The sequence below is a fragment of the Leuciscus leuciscus genome, assembly GCF_965113295.1.
Source record: "Leuciscus leuciscus genome assembly, chromosome: 18".
Classification (NCBI taxonomy): Eukaryota; Metazoa; Chordata; class Actinopteri; order Cypriniformes; family Leuciscidae; genus Leuciscus; species Leuciscus leuciscus.
Genome location: NC_138742.1, coordinates 38,967,657 through 38,974,355, shown reverse-complemented (window position 1 = coordinate 38,974,355; position 6,699 = coordinate 38,967,657).

Genomic DNA, 6,699 nt, shown 5'->3' with positions numbered 1-6,699 from the left:
CGCTCTTCATTGGTCAGAACCATGGAGAGCGATCGCGGATAGGTCCGTCCTATGCACCGAAACTTTTTACAATGCAACAAAATATTTAAAGAGCATCAAGCTATTAAAATCTATATTATGTATACGCACAGATAATATAACAGTATAGGCCTATTAGTCAGTAATTTGTATTAGGTTAAACAGTGATTGGATAAGGTTTTTAATTTAAGGCCCACCCACAATTGGTCTGGCCCATCCAAAACTGGAATCCTGGCGCCGTGCCTTTGCGCTTAAGTAAATAAAATAAAAAAAATAAAAAATTGTCTGGCCAATCCGAGGACCCTGCACACGTGGGGCCCCTAGGCTGCAGCCTAGGCAAGCCTGTGCATTAATCCGCGCCAGTGAGTAGGAATTCCCAGACTTTTGACCACAGAAATGGTCAAAGGGTCAGGGAATTTAGAAACACGGCCAGGGGACACAGGACTGTGTCCTCCCATAGGCCTAATGTCTATCATGAGTCAAGACTGATTGAAGGTCCGGATGGTTTTCCCAGTCACTCTGAGTGCTATGAGATGGTGGCAGGCCCAAACCGGCCCCCCAGAAACTATGAGATGGTTGTAGGCCCAAACAGGCCTCCCATGAACTATGAGATGGTCGCAGGCTCATACAAGCCTCCCACCAAAAGAAAGAGACAGAGAAATAATAATAATAAAAAGAGACGTGGGACAGGACCACCTAATAGAACTCCTCCTTTCTTTGAACAAAATGAACACGCTGAGCGTGAATTTTTCAAAAATGAGGTTGAGGATGATTGGTTAGGGGGGATTGGCCAATTGATGAGGAAGTTCCTCGAGCAGGTCTTCAAAAAACGCTCCAACCCACACAGGTTGTTGAGCCCCAGCTCACACCCGCTATTGAACCCCCTCCAATTCAAGAGGTAGAGAACACAGGAGAGGTGGAGCCCCAACCCACACAGGTACCTGAGCTCCCTCTTATTCAGTTGACAGAGCCCCTCCCTCTTGAACAAAGACAAGGTAAAAAAACCCGTAAAGAGAAGCACTGTAAAGATCTTTTGCCCCCACTGGAGGAGCCCACACAGGTTCCTGCCCCTGCTGAGGCGGTACGGGGTTTAAGTTTAACCGACCCCCAGCAGTTGGAGGAGCCTGTGGTGGCACTGTTGGCACCCGTTAGCGAGGATGATTCCTATCCTTGCTCCTTTCAAAAGGCGGGGTCGACGCACTCCAGTGAACTTCTCTTTTCAGAACACTCGGACCAACATATCGAGCCATCTGCGCTTCTATCTGGCTTCTTAGTGGAAGCGGCTCAAGAGGTCGGGGAATTGCGAAACCGGGAAACGGCCTTGGAGCACTCATCGCCGGAACAGCCTAGATTGGCACCCATATTCACCAGCATGCACAGAGCACAACCATCCATAACACCACAAACACTGGGTGTTACAGCCAGAGTTCCCATGCTCTCCTTGACTCCATTAGGTCTCCCAAATAGACACATCAATACGAGGCGCAAGTTAACCGATTGGAACTTGAAAATTAGTAAAAAATTCGTCATAATCGGCGACTCGAACTTAGCGAGGTTCCCGGCCTCCAATTGCCCCGACCTGCAGGTCGAGAGTTACCCAGGTGCTAAGATACACCATGCGGGCACTCTTATTGAAAAAGCCATATTTGAGATAATGCCAGATAAAATGATCGTTGCGTTTGGTCTGAACAACAGACAACAGAGGTGCCGCATGTCGGCCACCACCGAGCTGCAAAGAGCTCACAGTATCATGAAAAAGAGAATGCCTGGGACAGAGATACAGAGATCCTCTTTCCTCTCATTAACTTCTCGAGGACCCTCCCCCAGGGGGAACAAGGCATATTAGAACATTTGAACGCTCACATCAAGAATCACTTGAGCTTCATACCTAGACTTCCGTCAGCACTCTTTCACGTTGAGGGGGATGGTGTTCACTGGAGACCAGCGACGGCGAGAGCCATCCTCGACCTCTGGATGACAGCGTTAAACTGCCACCCAGCACAAGCCCAATAGGAGGCTCCAATAAGCTCATCATTAACCTTTTGCGGTCGCTGATCCTCAGTGAAGAACAAACCTCAGCACTGACGAAGGGACTTTCATTTATTCCCACACCACATGGTTTCAAGACACAAAGAGTAGAGTTGTTAAAAGACCTTCAAGAGTATCACCGTAGAATTAAGGGAAGAAAAGCTAGAGAAAGAAACTTCCGTTTACTCATCCCTCAGACTGGACGCCTGCTCTGTCCAGTCTGCCCAAAGAAATTTCGAAGCTCATTACAGCGGATTTATATGCTTACAGACACATTAATTGGGGTCTCAAAGAAAAGTGTAATATAACAAAAGAAGAAAGAAAAGCATTAATGGGTTTACAAAAAAACAGGGACATTGTCTTGAAACCAGCAGATAAGGGAAGCTCAACTGTGATTATGGACAGAGAACAGTACATTTTTGAGGCGAACAGACAACTAGCTGTGAGCGATCACTATCAGGCCCTCGAAGAACCGATATTTACAGAAACCATTGGTGAGGTCAGAGAAATTCTAGAAGAGATGTGTTTGAAGAAAATAATTAGTGGAGCACAGAAAGAGTATTTAGCAGGGGACAGTCTTCCTAGACCCAGAAGGTTCTATTTACTCCCTAAAATTCATAAGGAGCCCAGGAGTTGGAGCATTCCTTTCCAAATACCTCCAGGAAGACCTATCGTTTCCGACTGCAATAGTGAAACTTATTACATTGCAGAATATTTAGAGCATTTTCTTCACCCTCTCTCTGTCAGACACCCCAGTTATCTTAAAGATACCTATGATTTCATTTCAAAAATTGGCAGTCTAAAAATTCCCTTGAACGCCCTTTTATTCACAATTGATATTGACAGTTTATACACAAACATAGAGACAACAGTAGGCCTGGAGGCGGTTAAAAAATTCATGAAAAAATTTCGAGATTCCAAAAGACCAGACGAATATTTTAAAATTACTCGAAATTAATTTGACCAAAAACGATTTTGAATTTGATTCAAAATTTTATCTGCAGATAAAAGGCACAGCCATGGGCAAAAAATTCGCCCCGTCTTACGCCAACATTTTTATGGCAGAGTGGGAAGAGACTAGGGTTGGGTATCGGTTGGGTTTTATCCGATACCAGTACCTACTCGGTATTTTTCAAACGGTTCCGGTGCTTAAACGGTTCTTAAACCGGTACTTAAGAAAACGAAACCGCACACACTTTATCAAAAAAATAATACCTGTGTGTGTTTTCTGAAAAAGATTTTCTGATTAAATAAAAAAATTGTGCCGTTTAAAAGGCTACTGATGTAGCCGAAAACACTTAAGTTAAGATCAAAATTTTGTCTTCTCATATTATTTATATATATTATATTACGTATTATATATTATAGACTTTTACAAAACAGAGAAATATCTGACACTGAGCAGAAATATTTAACACACATAATATAGCCTCATATAAATATACTTGATATACTTCATACTTGATATGCAAGATTTGCAGTTGGCATTAAAATACTAGACTTACCCGAAGAGGAACACTGCAGCTGAACTTGAACTTTAGTCAAGAATGTCAGAGGTTTTGGGTTCTAATGATTCGATTCGATTCGATTTATTAGACAGTAAAAATAAAATAAATGCATAACATAAAGTCATCACAGTGACATTATACATTAATCAGAACTGTCGAGGATAACACAAGAAAGTTAAAAACGTATTTCCATTGTGGTCCTCGTAATCCGCATTCGTAGTTTTTTGTTTGTATGTTTGTTGTTGTTTTGTTTTTTTTAAACCGATTATGCTCATCAGTGGTTGTATATCAAGCAAGGACACTTTGTGTGCATTAGGCAATATTTTTTTATTTCACCAGAACTAATAGATATGAGGCGCTGTCTAGGGCTTAAATCGAACTTCATTCACGCACACATAAAACGCTTGCATACACATATACTAAGTAGTCACACATACATGTAGCAGTATACTGCTGAATGCTCCAACTATATGAAATGCACAACGTCACATCTAAAGTCGCTCACGCACACACACACACACAAACTCTACACACACGAGACGCGCGGAACTCTCCGCGCACATACTCATCTGAGACGCCAACACACACACACACACACACACACACAAACAAACTCACGCACATACTCATCTGAGACGCGAGCGCACACACACACACACACACACACACACACACAAATTCGCGCACATACTCATCTGAGACGCGAGCACACACACACACAAACTCGCGCACATACTCATCTGAGACGCGAGCACACACACACACACACAAACTCTACACACACGAGACGCGCGGAACTCTCCGCGCACATACTCATCTGAGACGCGAGCTCACACACACACACACACAAACTCACGCACATACTCATCTTAGACGCGAGCACACACACACACACACACACAAACTCACGCACATACTCATCTGAGACGCGAGCACACACACACACACACACACACACACTCGCGCACATACTCATCTGAGACGCGAGCACGCACACACAAACTCTCCGCGCACATACTCAGACGACGCCTCATAAATAGATCGATCTCTGCAACGTATTGAAGCGCGTCCGCGTCCAACGTATTGAAGCGCGCGTGAAGAAAGTGCGGTGTGCGCGAGCCACAAGAATCCGCGCCACTGATCGCAGCGGCAACGAGCACTTTGATCATTTAAAAAAACACAGTTCAGCGCTAGATCGTCTCTTATTTAACAAACGAACTAAATGAATGCTCTGCTGGTTAACTGGAGATGTTTTGTTTTTGGATCATTCGTGCCGCGAGATGTTTTATAGGGGGCGGCGGTGAAAAAAGTCAGGCACCGAAATCAGGCACCGAAAGTTGCGTTCTTATTCGGTCTCGATACTACCGTTTACGTCGGAACCGGTTCTCTATTGGAACCGGGTTTCGGTACCCAACCCTAGAAGAGACTGCTTTGGCTTTTGCAGAAAAAAAGCCATTTGCCTACTATAGGTTCTTAGACGACATATGGGGTGTCTGGACTCACACAATGGAGGACTTTATCACGTTTACTGAACTCTTGAATGCTCTCCAAGCTTCGATTAAAATTAAATTTACGGTCCATGAATCAGAAGTCAATTTCCTGGATGTTGTGTCCTACAAAGGTCCCAACTTTCCTTCTTCTGGGAAATTGGACTTTAAAGTGTATTTTAAAGAAACTGACACGCACTCACTCTTACACAAACACAGCTTTCACCCTAGACACACTTTTAGGGGGATTGTAAAATCACAGTTGCTCAGGTTCAAACGAATTTGCACGGAACAGAGATTTTTCTTTTCTGCGACAAACACTCTTCCAAGCACTGAGAAAGCGTGGATATTCACGCTCGTTCCTGAGGAATACACTCAAAACTTTTGATGACCCTAAACCCTCATTAGACATGGACACGTTAAACAGAAATAAAATTATCCCCTTGGTGGCGCATTTCTCAAGGTTCAGTACACAGCTTAATCTGGCCATCAAATCTAATTTTTCACAGTTCTTGACACCCACAAAGCACTTGCAGCAACATAAACCCATTGCAGGCTACAGAAGAAATAAAAACATTTCAGATTCGTTGGTACAGAGCAAACTCTCCAAACCTCCATCTAAGGGCCGCGTGGGTAAATGTAAGTACTTTGCACCATTGAAATGGGTCAAGAACAGATTCAATGGCCAGATTTTCAAGTTGCCTTGTTCTCTGTCTCATGAGTGTGTCAATTGTATCTATCTCGTCTATTGTCTCAAACGTCGGAAACAGTATGTAGGGCATACCAACACGCACACAACATAATGCACAAAATAGAGAAGCGTAGATACCTCGTCCAGCACTTCATGGTTCATTGCCTTGACTCCCTCCGGATTACGGGGCTCCAGACGGATCCATGCTGGTCCCTCAAAGAACACTTGAGGGCAGAGAGCAGGTGGATCAAACGTTTGGACACCCAATACCCGAGGGGTCTGAATGAGACTTAGATTTGAGATTTTCTTCTATCCTTCTTACCCTTTCCACTCTTAAGCTACCCTTCTAACCGTTTTTCCAGACTTGACACGTCTCTTTTATGGCTACACACATCTTAGCCCTAACACCTACTGTTAGTAACCCCTGGGGCACAACCCTAGGAAGCACACCCCGTACACAGCCCTAAACCTACCCACTCGAGCCCTGGGAAGCACAACCCTAGGGAACCCACCCCGTACACAGCCCTAAACCTACCCACTCGAACCCTGGGAAGCACAACCCTAGGGAACACACCCCGTACACGGCCCTAAAACCTACCCATTCGAGCCCTGGGAAGCACAACCCTAGGGAACACACCCCGTACACAGCCCTAAACCTACCCACTCGAGCCCTGGGTTTGTTTACCCCCGGGGAGGCACAACCCTCCAGGGAGCAGCCCGGGACCTAGGAGCCCTTTTCTTAAAAGTTCTATATGAAACTAGGGCCTCTGAACCCATGGTAGTTCTCTCTGGGCCAGCATAGCTCATCATTAGTACCTCAGGCCTTTTTAGCCCTCCTTCTAAAAGTACGGGTTATCATAATTATTTTTATATTATAAAACCAATGTGAGATTGTGGGGTGTTGCTTTACTATACTAACGTGGAATGTGACTCAAAATGAGATTTAAATAAGAAATAAGATTCAAAA